This window comes from Corvus brachyrhynchos, unplaced genomic scaffold (genome assembly GCF_000691975.1).
Source record: "Corvus brachyrhynchos isolate BGI_N302 unplaced genomic scaffold, ASM69197v1 scaffold37, whole genome shotgun sequence".
NCBI lineage: Eukaryota > Metazoa > Chordata > Aves > Passeriformes > Corvidae > Corvus > Corvus brachyrhynchos.
The window spans coordinates 416,488-433,522 of NW_008239289.1; the positions used below are offsets into that span (position 1 = coordinate 416,488).

The following is a 17,035-nucleotide window of genomic DNA, read 5'->3' on the forward strand; positions in this document are numbered from 1 at the left end:
GACTTGCTATGTGGCAGTGACTGGTTGATTTTAATATCTGGCACCTGGAAATGACATCACAGGTAATAAATATTTCTAGATCATAGGCAGATATGGCATTGAATATGTTCGGGTTTGCAGTCATAATTAATAGCAACTTCTGAAAAACCTTTAGTGGGGAAGGAACCCTTTTTGCATATACACTGTCTGTGGGGATGTTAAATCTTTGATAAAATGAATCTTGATAAATCCTTGATAAATTTGCAGTTCAGAAATGCAAGCAAAATTCAATAAATATTTAGGCAAATCTACCTTGATGTAAAAGTAGATACCATCATTTTGACTTAAAGTTGGCAGAATAATCAAATAGTTTTATTAAACTAAGTTGCCTCAGGATCTAGTAAAAAAAAATCTACAGAAGGTAATATTTCACTTGAGATAAATAAAGCAAACAATGAAGCAAAGCAATGATGATAATTTAATTTATTGAGGGCCATGGCATAAGTCACTCATGGTTTAATTTTCACATACTAATCAAAAATTCGCTAAGATTGCCTCTGTGTCTGTCATTATAATATCATCATGTCTACTAAATTAATTCCTCATCCTTCTCTATTCAAAATTTCATCCCCTACCAATAGAAACCATGTTTATATTACACACAATTAATGGCACTTTTAAATCTGTATATAAGTATGTACATTTATAGTAAATATAATCAAGTACAATTTTAGACCTAGAAAATCCTAAAATAACTCAAGCTGTTTTACAACACTATCTTAAACTATTAGAACTGTATATTCAAGATCATATTAATTAATCATGAGCTAACTAATGTATGCTAAAAGACTAATATTGAGACAACAAATTACTTTCATCTGTAATGCTTTAGTTGAGTGCTAACTTGAGTAATAGTCTGCATGAAGATACAGGCAGTACTGTGTCCTTGGTACATATTAATAGCTACAGATCCTGTGTTACCTGCTGGAAATAGGCAAGAGCTGTCATGGGAGCTCTGGAACTTCTAATTTATTGTTGAGTATTTATACTGCAGTGTCATACAGAGACTCAAACTATGGGAAAATACTTCCTTTCCAGTTGTCTCTAGATGTTTACCTTCCAAGGGGGCAGAAGGCTCACAAATGCTATGTTAATACAATGCTAGGATTGAACTGGGTTTTAATTTCTGTAAGAGTGAAGATATAAACAAATACATTAAAATAAAACTTACTTTGCACTAAAGCAGTGTTATTATACTGCAAATATTGTAAGAAAATAAGAGAGCAAATCTGCAAAATATCAGACTTAGCTTATGCAAATTTTCTATATGTTTATTCCAGCAAGAATTATAATCACTTGGTTATGTCCAAATCAAGCCTAATATAGTAAAGCACAGCTCTAGAAATCTCAGATTTATAGCTCAGAATATCTGCTTATATCTGCGGTGAATTTTTTCTGTTGAGCTTATATTAGCAAATTACAACTGTCACGTACTGAGAACTTACCATTTTACCATTAGTTCATCATGTGAGGAAACCCACATATGCCATAACAGAAATATCCACAAAATAAGTTCTTGTAATAATAACTCAAAACTGCTGTGTTTGCTCATTCTTTATTTCCACAATATATATGTATTTTTTCATCTGTTCTCTTTCTATAATCAAAGACACTCATAATCTCATTTCCTCCTTTTCTTTAAGTTTCCTGTACACTGGATTTTTTAATAAAATAAGCACCACATAGGTCTGTGGCACAATTCTTCCATTAATGGAGGCCAATTGAACAAATGACTTTACAAAAGAACATTTCAACTTTCTGCCTGAAGACAAAATTCAAAACTGAGTTTTACGAAGTCAGCCATAATGTTCAACAGATTTCCTTCTGTTTTTGTGTTCATATCTCTCTAGTGAGCACTCCATGTTTCTCTAGCACAAAAAAGATGTGTCTGTGCTAGAACTAGGCAACACTTTGGACTTTTGTAGGCCTGGTCTTTTCTCCCCTATGCAAAGAAGAAAGAAGTCACTGGAAAAGGTATAAACACCTTTTCCTGATGTGTTCCTCTCATAACTTTCTGTTGGTTTTAACGGGATAGGAACTTGAACAAAGGTAAAGAATGGAGCTGATGTTTTCAAGCAGCATAGGAACAGAGTGGTAAGATTCCTTATCCTGCAACCTGCTGAGTGTACACTGTTGTCAGGAGCAAATAATTGCAAATGCGGTAGTTAATGGTTGGATTCATACACAACTTTGGCATCTCATGACACTTCTTGCCCCTCTGTTTTTCCACTGCTTAGTACTTCATGAGATACATTCTTCAGTATAAGAGGGAATTAGTGAAACTGGCATCTCTATTATCTTTATGCTCCTGGATTTTCCATGTTTCCATGTTGGGGTTTTTTCTCTTTCTCTCATACACTCTTTTCGTTGCCATTCATGCCTCCCTCGGAGTCAGGTGGGCTGCCTTGTCTCTCCATAGCACAGGGGATGGTCTGCATTGTGACACCAGGAGAGCTTTTTTTTGCCTATCCAGACCTCTGCTGTTGCATGCAGATAGCACAATATCTGTGCCAATTGTCAACATCTTTCTGTTGGAAGCTAGAAAAGAGCATTGATTGCAGGTGTCAGAGCAGGTATTTGTAGATGGTTGTCCATTTGGTAACTGTTTTCTGTGGTGTGTGGCTGTGAGGAAACTGAACTTGATCAGTCAGGCAGAGTCCTTTCCAGTATTAAATTCTGGCTGGGGGAACTACTTTACCTTGACTTTCCCTTTTCATCCAGTGCCCACAATCTGATACACCTGATACATAATCTAATGGTCATCTTTTTCAGTCAGCCATGCTGACTGAATTTGAATTACACTTCTCGGTGTAAAAAAATCAGTTCCTGTGGATCTGGCTGCTGGACAAGTGGCACAGACTGTGAATGCTAAGGTAGAGGGAGTCACCTTGTCTCAGTTATGTCATATACCAGTATGAATCTATATCACTAATGTTGGGGAGGGAACTGAAACTCTCAAATAACCTGGGAATTTGATAGAAGTCCAAGAAGAAACCTTCTTGTTATGCATTTGTATTTTTCTTAAGCAAGACTAAAAATTGACAGCAATTTTGTGCATCTTCATTCACAATCAGTTATTCTTGAAAGTTTAACCAAAAAGAGTTAGTATTTAAAAGTACCCTTTCAGTGGAAAAGCATCACTCAATACTCTGCTGTTTTTGTAAAGGTAGTTGTTACTTCGCATGTGAGATCTCTGTTGGTTGTAATTCAGGGAGAATATGACAACATTACTTCTCCTAGTTTTCATTTTCCTGTTTCATGCCATGTATGATCTACTACTTACTGCTTAGCACGTAAGTATCAGTTTTGGTTGGCTGAAGAGTAGGTTGCAGCTGAGTTTTAGCAACCTCTGAACTGGCACATTAAGTGGCTGTGTTTTCAGAGATAAACTAGGAAGGCAAAAGGCATTGGAAGAGAGGGATTAAAATAAGGTGTACTCTTAGGGCCTAAATGGGCTCAGCACTGGAGATGAGTGACCTGTTTCTGTTTGACTGGACTACTTTACTGTAAAAATGAAGGTGTTATTTGCAGTGAGACTTACCATAGCTCTTTAAAATTTTATGACTGCCCGTGCAGTCCTTCTTAAGCGTTCCCAGGATAAACAAATCAGCCACAGGGATGTTCTTGGCATTTCGCAGCCTGACCTTTTGACTGTTATAACTGTGTAAGATAAAGAAAAATTGTAATAACATAGCAGATCAGCATGTTTCACCTAAGTGTTGCTTCCATTTTTCTTCATTTTTAATTCTACTGAAAGTTTAAATGTGACAGTGATGGCTCATGGGATACTTCTGGCAGTCCATTATAGAGTGGCCTTTGGCTTTTTGGTTACTTCAGAGTGTGGAACTTTCCACTGATAATTTGCTGGTTTGACTTTCCATGAATACAGAGAAACAGAGTGACATTTATGAATACCTACCCACTATTCATTCAAATATCCTGGTTCATACACCACTACTATTCACAGTAACCATGAGTCCCTGATTTATGAGGCATTACAATGCCTCATTTCAAAGCATGCAGCTTTACATAAATAATTTTAATTTTTTATTTCATGCTCATATATATCCCTAAGTTCCTATAGGGTAGTAGAACTTGAAAGATGCCTCTATTTACCTTAGTTCATGTGTTGATTATAGCCACCAGATAGCTCTTACTCTGCTTGTTCAGTAAAGCACACTTATCTTGGCTATAGCAATAGTCTGTTTTTTCAAAGCAATCAAGGTTTCCAGCAATCTTCTGGTTTAATTTTGTTGTGTAAACTGAAATTAACAGATTGAAAATAGAATTACAAGTTCCAAACCCAGGAAAACATAAAAGTAATAACCACTCATTTGGCCAAGATTTTACTTTCTTTTTTCTATAAGAGTACGCCAGGTTGCTTCTCTAGGTAAAATGACTGTTCCCAGCTTTTTAGATTGAAACCTAAGAGGAAGACTGAGAATCCTTTCCTTTTCCCCAGTTTACAGAGATGTTAATAGAGTCTGAGCTGTGGAGTCTTCCTTACTAACAGCGATGCAAACCTTTTAGAACTTGGGCAAAAGACTGACATAAGAGGGCTGGCAGTATAAGAAAAAACCCCACAAACCACAAACAAACAAACATCTGAAACAGAATCTAAAGTAGAAACTGAATGGCAGTGAGAGCTGTCACCTCAGACAAGTTTCACAGCATGCTCTTTAGTGACTGTACAAAATTATAGGCAAAGACCACAACCTACCAGATTTTCTCGCCAGAGAAGGAGGAAACAATATATCACACAAGAGCTATTCAGCCGGCAGGACACCAAAGCTCATTCAAAAGTAAGTAAGAGTTATCCCAACAGTTGCAGTGCATGTCCTCCTGCAGTCAAAACTCAGATCTAGAAAACAGAGAATTGCATTTCCAAAACAAGTGTTCAAAATCAGATTTTAAATACATCCTAGTATAGAGGTGGCCTGGTATTCGGTCAGTGAGACACCCATTTCACTGACTTAGGTTATTCATTCAAACACTCTCCTTATTTTAGAGAAAAGTTATTTTTCATTTGTATCTCTTTCTTTTTTGCTTCATATCTCTTCAGAGCTCTTTTTTATTCAGACCATCAAGCAACAAAACACTTTACCTTTTCCCTCTTGTTGATATGCTCTCCCAGCATATCAGTACATTATTATTCAGATTCTGTCAGCCTCTAAGAACCATTCCTAGCTTGGTTTTAAGAAGGACAGGGCAGCTGTGACCAGGGTCTGAAGATAAGTAGCTCATGGAACATGGGCTAAAAATGTGTGCATGGCATTGTGCAGAAACCCTGTATCGTCCTGCCACAGTCCTAAGTAAAAAGTGCCAGTCAGCTTTGTAAGGCTTTCCATGAGACCAGCAAGAAAGGTGGCACATTGGAGTTTAACTTCTTCCTTTAGAATCCCCAATCTTTCTTTTCATTAAAAAGTAATGCCATACATTCCCCAAGCCATTTTAGATAGCAATGCTTTTATAAAAAGCATTCAAACAAAAGGAGTTCAGTGGGAAGCAAGAACACACTTGCTAAATATTTGTGTAATTAATGTAAAATCAGGACACACAAATTTGCTGACAAGATAATTTAACTTTGAGTAGAGGATATAATCTCTACCAACAGGGTATACCTGCAGCAAAATTCATTTACATTAAGCAAAATAACCATAGCTCATGCCCACTCAGAAATTTTGGACTTATTCAGACAGGCCTTTGTGTATGGAACTTGCATTCCCTGGCACTAATATTAATATAGTAAAGTGAATTAAATATGTGTTATTAGTTGGAAATGATGAGATTATTGCTGAAAAAAAGAAAAGTGGAACAGCACAGGCCTTTGCCAGGTCCAAAACGACTTGTTTTAGATTGCAGACAAGAAAAAGCTAAATTAGTGAAAGAAACAAAAATGGGCTAAATGTGAGAACAGGGTTTATTTTACTTTAAATGAATCATTAAGCATTTGTAGATCTGAAAGTTGCCGAAAAAGCAATCAGTGGGTTTCTTCATTGCCACAGCAGCCTATGGCTCGTTTGCAGCTTTTGTCTTTAAGAAGAATGCAGGAGGTCAAGAAATCTATCTGTTGCTTAACTCTGTTTTCATTTTTAACTTTAAGTGTGGTTCATCCAATTTATGATTCTGTGTGAAAAGATCAAATGACACTGTATAAATGTCAGAATTGGGTTATAAGCCAAACAACTATGGTATGATGTAGGATATGCAGAGGCTATTGGCTGAGCTAAGATTTGGTTTAAGATTTGGTGCTCACTGCAGCCTTCAAGTTATTTGCAGAACTGTGACCCTAAAAGCTTCGGACAGATTGGAGTTATTCCTCAAAAGCTTAAGTAGCCCCAGATTTGTAGCTGAAAAGTTTTCAAACTGTTGAAATCTGGCATGGGGGTATGTCGCGGTTTGACACTGGTTAAGAGCCGGGCACTTACGAAAAAACCATTTACTTATTTTCCTCTACTATAGTTGAGCAGAAGAGGGGGAATTGAAAACTTCATTTTCATGAGTTAAGGATTACTGAAAAAAACTTTAAGGCAAAACAGGTTCAAAACTTAAACAGTATAAAGAAGATTTATTATTAACAGAATTAAAAGTAAAAAGGGTAATGAGAACAAAAGTGAACTTTCCGAACACCTTTTTTTCCCAGTCCCTCCCTCTTTCCACCAACCGCACAAGGAAACAAAACATGGGGTTTTGGACAGTATTTCACTTCTTAAAAATCTTTCTTCAGTATGCTTAAGGAAGAGAGTTTCTTCTGCTGTGCTGTGGGACCCTTCCCATGGGAGATAGTTCTCTGTGAACTTTTCTAGTGTGATTTTAACTTTCACAGGCAGCAGTCCCTCCTGAACGTGCTGCAACGTGAGTCCCTCCCACGGGCCAAGCAGTCTTTCCACTACTGCCTAGCGTGGACCATTTTAGTTCATGGCGTTTAGTCTTTTAAGGATGAGCTGTTCTAGTTTGGAGGCGAAGGCTCTCTTCCTCTATCTCTAAAAGCAAGGGTCATCTCCCTCTGTCCAGGTTCCTCACTAGATTACAGCTTTTCAGCATCCATGCACTCCAGCGTGAGTACTCTTCTTCACGGGCTGTGCATGGATCTCTGCACCCCCCCATGCACCTCATGAATTACAGGGAAACAGTTTGTTGTATTATAGTCCTCACCATGGCTCACAGGAAAATCTAAGCTCCAGGGCTTGGAGCACCTCCTCCCTCTCCTTTTTTTCACTGACCTCGGTGTCACCATGTTGGTTCTCCTCACGTGTCTTCCCTTTCTCCTTGTCTCTGACTTGGGAGAGAATTGGTGTCTGCAAGCTTCATTTGGTCTCGGGTTCTATAAATTGAAAAGTTTTTATAGAGGTCTACAGTGCTGAAAGGTTGATCCTGCCTGGGTTCGGTATCGGGCAATTGCTCGCCATGCCCCTTGCTGCTGGCCGTGGTCTCCGTTGGCACCACGCGGGCCACGCCGGCCACCGGCTCCACTCAGCGCCTCTGCATGCAGGGCGCTGAAAAAGAAAAAGTTGCTGCTGCCCCTGCCCTTCTGCCCGCAGCATAGGTGGGTAAAAGCAGCTAAGCAAGTGAAGTTAATGGGGAGCCATGCTGAGGTGTCAGCGGCTGCAGCACCCCGGCCACACGGGTGCTCCCCGTGCTGGTCCCAGCCGCATAGCCTCGGCTGCCCATGGCACCGGGATGCCGCCCCGCAGCACGGCCCCAGCCGCCGCGGCGGGAAGGGCCCAGTGGCCCTCTCCGGGAAGAGTCCCGGGGACTCCTCGCCACGCCTCGGAGGGGAGCAAGAAAAGAGTGCTTCCCATGCTTTTTCTTTTCTTAAATATGTCATCACAGAGGCATTACCAACTTGTCTAACTGGGCCAGTAACCTGCCCATTGTCAAAGCCTTCAGTGATTGGCTCTGTGCCGGACACAGAAGTTTCAAGCAGCTCTTCCCACCCACTAAAACCTAGACTGTTTTTAAAGTAGCACAGGGTGATGTTCTGTCTCACAGCAGTTCTGACTGTTCAGCTAGCTTTGTGTGACCAGACCAAAGAAGTTCCCATGCGATGCTGTGAGAGGTGGGAGCAGGTATCTCAAAGCCAGCTTTAGATGGGGGCTCTCAGGAGTCCGTGCTTTAACAGGAGGTATGCCTGAGTGGAAGTAGGACTGGGAACTCAAGGTCTTTTGCCTTGAGTGCTGAAACTCCTGACTAAAACATCTACTTAAGGGTTTTGGTACGTCAATTAGAATTCCCTGTGGAAGGTTGCTTCTACATGACAAAAAATGGGAGGAGTGGCAGGGACTTCTTAAATTAACCAATCATTTCTGGGTTTGAAAAAGTCAAACAGTAAGAATGTCTCACTGGTTTTTTAAATTCTAACTATGCAATATTATTGCCTTTGTAATACTTTAATATTATCCTGGTATTACTAAGGAAATAATATAGTATACCATGATAAATTATGGTTAAATATGAATGTTTTCAAGTTTAGGAGCTGGAGATTGTATTACATAAAGTTGCTACATAAAAATCAAGAAAAACAAAGTTCCTGTGAAGGATTGCAAAAATGTATTTTAAAAGACAGTGTTATCATTGGAGAAACTATCTGTATATTTCTTGCATGAGACTTTCACAGCTGTTGTGAACATTTCCTTTCATAAGCTGGACTGGTTCCTGTTCTTAAGTAGTGCAATAATGTTTTTCTTACGTTCTTGTTTTCCTGTTTGCCTGTTTCCCCTTTTCACTTTTCCCCTTCTCAATATATAATTTGTTATATGATTTAATCTCATTGTTTTGTTTCTAAAAGCACTTCTCCATTAAATTTCAAATTGAAGTATTCCCCAAAATACCATTAAAAAACACTTGCATTAAACTGGTTTAATGCTCAAATACTTCATAAAGAAGCAGCCACATGCATCTTTTTCTCCCTCAAAACCTGTTCTGTCTGCTCTGTGAGATCCCAGGATCTTATTAATCTGTAGGTGTCAGTCTTGACCCAGCTCTTTAAGTTCTTTTCACCTATGAATACCTTTTGCTTGCAGCCATCCACATACATAAAGGTTAAATGGATATGGAGAGACATATCATATCCCGTGTAAATCAGAACAGAAGTATCCTTTTGGCTGGATACAAGACAATGGATATTAGACCTCAGAGTTTTTGTCTGTAGAGCAGTCATCTCCCAACTGGCATTGCTGCACCCCATGGGATACACAAGACAAGACACTGTGGTGCAGGAAGAAAGCATATTTCTATCATTAAATAATAAAATAAAGTAAAATTTTACAATATTGTTTATCTTCATGTCATAAATTTTTCATTTCTATTTTGTGTATATTTTATTACTGTGTCTAACATTAATATAATATTACCTGTATATAATTAATAAATAAGCATACATATACTGGAGTGAATACTCAAGAACTTTTGACTTATATGAGTGCGTAACAAAAAAAATATTTAGAGACCTCTGCTCTAGACCATCTAGTTCACCTTGAGCACTGCATAGCTATTGCATCTGTAAAGAATAAAATACATGTATAATGCCTTACTAAGGCCTGTATCTGTGGCATGAAAGAGAAATCCTTTTAGTCATGATAAAAGCAGTTATCTTCTTTCCCCTATAAAAATAAACTTAATCAACTTCCAGTTGTGCCTAGAGTTTCACAGTGCTTGCTCATCCTTTGCAATTAAGACATGGTGGAGGCTGAGGACAAGATGTTTTGACTCCTGTCTCATAGGGTTCATGTCACAAAACACACATGAGGCCTACTTAATTGGCTTTGGTATTCAGCCTGTAAATGGCTGAACCCACAATCTGGGTTTGCGAACAGAAGGAAGCACTGAATGTACAAGGACAGTTTGCTGATTGTTCTTTATGTAAGCTGGAAGAGTTAGGGATGTGTTACTTGGCAGTCTCACACAATTTGTGCAGTGAAAATTTTTTTTCAACTCAATATGTGTAATTCTTGCCAGTTATTTTTCATTTTTTTCCCCCAAAACCAATTTTTAATTTTTTTTCTCTCCTTAAGGTGATATATTCAACACACATTAGAAAAAACACCATTCACAGATCAACATTAGACTTCACCGTGCAAAGAGGTAAAGGTGAATAACTGACAGTAAAGCTTTGAATGGCAGTGGAAGCATTGCAGCAGCTCATCTGTATACACACGAGCATTGCAGGAGCTAATCTGTAAAACCAGGGGCATCTTTATACGCCTCTTTTTTTCTGTTTTCTCTTAATCTCAGACTGTGAACTGTGTAGGATAAGGACTGATTTTTCTTTTCTTTCTGTACAATGCCAATAATTACTTCCATGAAATCATGCCCTTCATCCTAAACAACTGCAGTACTAAAAATAATAATCACAGCCATCACCAGCCAACAGCAGAACTTAAGGATGTCAAATGCAGAACGTCTAGTCATGTACTGCTGAGCCACTGGAAACTGTCTGAAAGCAAGCAGACAGGGAAGACAGATGCAGAGATCAGTGTGTGTGAAGTATTCATTGAGTACAAGCAGAGACCTCAGGATAATGAATGCACCATTTCCACTAGGATTTAAATAATCATTTTGTATTAGCAGTAGATTTGAAATACAGTGTCAGTTTCTTGTCTACTGGTATAGATGGAGAGAGCCGACCTTTACTTGGTCACCATCAGTGCTGAGCTTCACTACCACTTTCCAAGGGACAGACACATGAAGCTGCCCAGATCGGTCTCTTCTGCCTCCGGAGGGCTGCCAGGCTCTGGTTCTGCAGTGGTTTGTCATAAATAAGCATTGCCATCTGATGGCAGAGCCTTGGTACTGCACATTCTCTTTGCCTAGAGCAAGCCGGCAATAAACCAAGTGTTTTTTTCACAAAAATATAGTGTCTGTGACACCTGATTTCATTTTTTTTTTCTGACACCATTTTATGATGACTGCCCTGAGAGGCTGTGGAATCTCCCTCAGTGGGGATATTCAGGACATCTGGACACAATCCTGTGCCTTGTGCGCTGGGATAACCCTGGTTGAGCCGGAAGGTTGGATCACATGACCCACTGTGGTCCCTTCCAACCTAACCGGTTCTGTGATTCTGTGATTTCCTCTGAGTCACGCTAAAAAAGTGCTTCTCCAGCCATATCCTTGGTATCCTTGTTGACTTCTCTCTGTGTTCGTGCTGCTTCCCTCAGATTCGCAGAAAGAGAAACCCCTGCCTTATACTAGAACAGGCTCCTAGGGTGGCAGAGTCGTATCTTGCAATGCACTAGTGTTTAAGTTATGGCTTCCTATTAGGTTATTGATCAGAAAAACAGCTGGACCACTACAGCAACAGACAGGGGTGCACCTTCTAGGACCCCTTGTCCACATAAGGAAGGGAAAGTGTGCAGGCCAGGCTCACACCTTCTTCTAAGCAGCACCTCTAGCTGCTACTGCAGCAGGTGAACCCGGAGCTAAGTATGTCCCTCAGCTCTCATACCTCGATTCTAAAATCAAATGAGAACCAGTATGCCTGGATACTGGAGGTTGAGAAAATGGAAATATTTTTCCCAGTGATCAAAAGCCTGATTCTGACATTGCCATTTAGATTGAATTCTTCCTGTCTTGACACACACAGTGTTTTGGGTATCAGCCTTGTGTTGTGTGATGAATGAGCACTGGGACCACGTAAGGAAAGGGCTGGAGTTTAGCCTATGCAACTCTTTCACCTGTGTGCAAGTCATGAAATCGAATCTCGAGTGGTCTTAAAAATTAGGCTTTTCATTTCAACCTGTGCATCTACTCATGAATGCGTGAATTTGATTTTACAATAGATCATTTGATCAGAACAAAAGCCTATAATGTTAAGAAAAAATTGCTCGATGTGCATCTCAAGCAAGGGTGATGACTGCTTTTTCTGTATCGCACTATCACCTACAAGATTCAGTTGTGGACTAGCACTAAACGGCCATGTGGGTGTGATACTCTCGTTGTCAATGTTTCTGCTACTACTGCCATCAGTAAGGAAAGTCTATTTGCAGCAATGATGGGAAGTTTTAAGATAAAATCTGACTTTACAACTGGATTTTATAGTTATCCTAATAACTAGTTAATGTAAGAGGATTTTGAGCTGCTGTTTATTAATCCTATCACAATCAAATGGACTCCTTAGCAATGTAAAGTATGCTTTCTACCCACCTCTCATTCCTGTTTTTAAAGTCATACCACCTTGCAGTAATGTCCTAGCTGTATGTGTTGAACTTCCTTGTTCTCCAGAGCTGGCCCAGTATGTGCTTGGTATGTCCCTTCTCCACTTCCTTCTATACTGTTCACAGTTGTATCATCAAAGAAATATCAAGTTACTAGAGCAAAAGAAAATACACGCAAACGTAATTCGTGTATATTTGAGTTAAATACTTCATTTTCCCATTTTCCTTCATTCTTTCTCAAACTGACTGAATTCCCAAAGTAACCAGTCAGCTTTTCATGCAGGTACAATTTTTCTCTGTGGCACAGGATAAAGGTTTTTTCTTTGATTTTCTTTACCTGCCTCCCTACATCACAACATGATTATAAGTATTAGCTAATGCTTATTCAGAATTCAGAAGCTGTGGAAAACTATGCAAACTATGGATAAAATGGATTTTTAAGATGTAGTAGTTATCAGTAATTCTAAATAGGTTTATTGACTGTACTTCAGGCATGGAACAGAATACTTAAAATAAACATGAACAGGGAATGACCGTTTAATCTGTCACTCATTCATTTGTTGGCCATATTTTTCAGCACTTACAAAATATGTGTATTTTGTGGATATTATCTTGCATTTCTGCATCATGCTCTATAGGATATGTATCACTACCAGAAGAGTTCAGATCAGACCTTCCTCACACTGTCGATAAACCTGGAAAAGCCAACCACTCTCTCTTCTGGACCTTTATGTAGGAAAACCATTTTAGTTGTGCTGATCAATACAAATTATCTAGAAATTCTGAATTGAATCATGTACAGTTAAAATTACGATTGCTAAAAAATGATGGGTTGCACCATCACAGCTGAATCTCTGTGATACTGTCCATGTAAAGCCTCCTGAAGAAGAGAATCTGGAAAACCCGTACATATTATACTTGGAAATACCACAATATAAATAGGTATTTGACCCAGCAAATAAATCTGCAAGGACATTAATGGAAAACCTCTCCCAGAAATCTAACCTAGGATTAGGCTCTGAGAATGGAGTTTGACCATTTATACCAAGTGTTCTTCCTCTGTCACCCTTGAATTTTGCAGGTTTACAGCTTAAATGTAAAAAACAAGTTTTTTTTCCATTGGTTGTTACATTGACAAATTGCATCATGTAGTCATGACATCATGTCACTCAGTATTGACAGAAATTATGTATTTCTGCAAAGGGAACTGTTAGAACTACATAACTATAACTCCACTTTAATTACCTTCTTAGCTTAGTTTTGAAATCTCATCTCACAGCACTGAAATCTCTGTCTGGTTTCAACAGTGGTTTTGGGGTTTCTTTCTGGTTTTCTGGTTTGGTTTGGGTTTTTGGTTTTTTGTTTTTTGGGGTTTTTTTACATAGACTTGGTGTGGTTATTTAAAATAGTTTTAGTTTGTACATTTTACAAGGTGAGAAGTGGTAGCAAATGCAATACTTATATTGAATATCTTTGTTCTCTTTGCCTAGTACAATCTTGTGGATAAGTAAAAAATACAGAGATTTAAAACTTGTGGTTCAATATTTGTATTTCAGAGGCATATAGACTTCCTTTCCAGGATCTGCTGCCTGCACATTAAGTGCTTTGTCCCGCTCCAGAAAACTGCAAAGGTACTCTCACATAAGCTGATCTCACACTGAAATGCTGACAGTGTTCCCACTCCCACAAGAGGGCATCAGGCACGGGAAAATCCCTTCACATTAATTGATATCAATCTCATAGTTCAATTCTACTTATTAATCAGTCATAATAATATAATGCATAATATCAAATGAAGCCCCTTTTACATATACGATGTGAAGAAATTATTTTTTAGCAAATTTTCACTCATAATAACCTAAGTTTAAACATCAATTGATGCCATTTTTCGTATTTCACCTGTGTCCAGAGATGTGAAGTGCTTTGTTATGTGTGAACCCTTTCCCACATAGGAAATTCACATAGGCAAAATGAAGCACTTTCTGAAGCAAAGAAGGCAGCAGAATGATTGTACATCTTCCTGATTTCCTGTGTGCAGTTCCCCTTTTCCCCCTGACCCACCTCTTGCAGCACCCAGGATGACCTGCCTCAGTCATCCCCTTCGAACTGCTCCAGCCCTAATCATCTTGGCACCACACGGTAGAGAGCATCTGCACTGGTGGCATGACATTGTCTTGCAAATGATCTCAGTGTGACTTGCTGGATCTTACCCTCTGTCCACCCAACCAGCACGAAACTTCTGCAGTTGTGAGACTTCTGCACACAGAAAGTCTTCCTCAGCAAAAGTGGGATCTAAAGCTGTCTTTCCCACATGGACATTCTTCAGAGGGGGAAAAAAAGTCCTTTTTATATAGGATAGGGAAGAGTTTCCCTCCTATTTTCTTAATGGCTGTCATTTGAACCTACAAGAGGCAACCTTTACAATGAAGGATTTCTCATCAGTGTTTGTCTTATTTTCAAAATAATTACACAATTGGGGTTCTATGTGCCAGGGAAATGTTTGTTTCAAAGTAGTTACGTGGATTTGTAATCTTACAGTTTTAAAACTGCTGTGAACTGTGTCTAGTTGACGTCATCTGTACACAAACAAGTCCGTGTTTTCTTCTGTATAAAGTGAGCTGTTTCAGCAATGTTTAGTCAACCAGCACTGACCTTCTCAAATCCACAAATTCATTTTCAATAAATGTTTAACTACTGTTTTCTAAAGGCAAAGGTTCACAACATGTAAAGCCTACTTCTAATCTTAACACTGATTTTATAGTTACCACACAGCATGGTTGCTGTAGGTCTGCATGGCTTGTCTACCCTCAACCATTAGATATAAACTAATTAATGTCAAGTCAACTTTCTATTTCTGGATTTCCAGAAATGACCAATGTATGCATACATTCTAAGGCCAGGTGTGTGGAAGTGAATTAATCTCAATGTTCTACTGAGGTCCCTCAAATACAAAAGATTAAGAACATGCTATAAAGGCTGAAAATAATTATTCTCCTTCCCCACAGTAGAAAATACACATTTGGATGGACTTGTATGAAACTAGCATCCTTTCAAATTATTGCAATTGCAGTTCACAGTACTTGTTTCTACCTGGCTTCTGTGGTGGGAATGGAAGAGTAAAACTCATGTCCCACTCATCTCACAAACCCCAAAAGTTCTGAGATAAAACCTCATCATCCTCTCAAGGAGAGTATGTGTAGCCCTGTGAGTAAGATGGAAGAGGTTAGCTATCCTCAGACATAGATACCAAACCTTAGGTATATTTTGAACCAGTCCTAACTATTTTATACTGAAGTACAGCTCTTCCTGCAGATTACTGATGTACTTGTTAGAGTCTTCACATTTAAGGCAAACTGTCCCTAATCAGAGACTCTGTTGTTTGTTACCATAACTCATATATTCCCAGGCTGTTCTGCCTACTCGCTGCTAGCCAGTTGGAGTACACTCATCCAAAATTTTATTGGCTCTTTGCTATTTGTTTTTCTCTACAATTGAGACTGCAGTAGCTGCTCTAGATGGTTGTAAAGCATTGCTTGCCTTTAAAGAATGAGCTAACCTCAATGTTTTGTAAATTTTCCCAAATCTACCTGTCTCTAAAAGAACTTTTTAATGATACTGGGCTGTTAACCTCTTCCCAAAGACTGAAATATCTCATTCAGAAGAGCCTTACAACTACTCATATCTAATACCTTCAGGAGTGTCTGCAATGCTGGGCATGGGAGAATTAGGCCAAAGTTGTGTACACTTTCAGGAGAAGACATTTATGCATACCTTTGAAGTATTTAATGCATGGATATGCAACATGCTTTGCATGAAGATAGAATGTATGTATATATGCAAAGATGTGCATCTTGTGAAAGACTTTTGCCCTGTGTTTGACACCATTTGGAATGATTTCAACCTGTGGTTTCAATTTAGAATTTGAGACCGTGCTTATTCAACTCGTTAATATATTCTACTGAAAAGTAATCAATTTTTAAAATATTCGTCTTCTTAGATAACACAAATATAAAAAAATGGCTAGTACAACAAATCTGGACTGTACAGAGTATAACACCTGTTTTCAGATTTGTGTTTGCCAAATTATTGTGTGAAAGGGTGTATCTAGGGTCAGGTGTTGGGTGAACCTGGTTTCCCTTACTAGTGCTTGGATTTTTCTGATCAAACATAAGCAGCGAAACATATTGCTTGACTGCTGCAAAATCAGGAGGGCTGGAACCAAAAGAAAAGAGATTCAAGAGAGCCTAGATTCCCTTGCAGCAGTATTTGTGCGAGATGCATTAGCTTCTAGCTTCTGAAGTGGGACTCAGCCTATGCCTTTCTATTGAACAGCTCTGGAGAGTTTGTTATAAAAGTCTCATTGGGTCCAGCTCCCAGGGGCTGTTTCCTTGCAGCTTTTTTATGATGTTGGATAGGTTGGGACACGTGGGGTCAGCATGATCTCCGTACACAGAGTAAGTTAATACTTGATGGAATCGGTCACTAAATGTGTGTTTTCCCTGTACTGATGAGTCAGGATGAGAGCATTCCTGTACAGCAGAAAATACTAGCCTTGCTCTGTAGGTTGTTCGCAGTTCACTATAATCCACAATGACCCCCACGGAGTTTTTCAATCAAGTGGTGAAACCATGCTGACTTCTGAGTTTTGGGGCACAATTTCAGGACCGTTAGCATTGAAGTGTGACCACTGCAAACACTAAGAACTACCAGCACCCGTGTGTCGATCGACTGTCTGTGCCGTTCACAGAACGAATGCCCAAACCATCCTGACCTCGCCTCTCCCCGCACAGTGTATGAGACAAGGTTTGGTTAAAAAAAAAAAAAAAAAAAAAAAAAAAAAA

The 17,035-nt window shown here is 39.0% G+C and overlaps 1 long non-coding RNA gene across 1 annotated transcript; it reads right to left on the reverse strand.

The window, feature by feature from the left end:
• Positions 1-483: 483 nt before the first annotated feature.
• Positions 484-14,583, reverse strand: LOC108448203. The gene is made up of 5 exons (XR_001864009.1): positions 14,405-14,583; positions 4,760-4,900; positions 4,156-4,301; positions 3,581-3,699; positions 484-2,577 (listed from the first exon to the last, which is right to left on the reverse strand). It is a non-coding gene; the product is annotated as an uncharacterized LOC108448203 (long non-coding RNA).
• Positions 14,584-17,035: the final 2,452 nt, after the last annotated feature.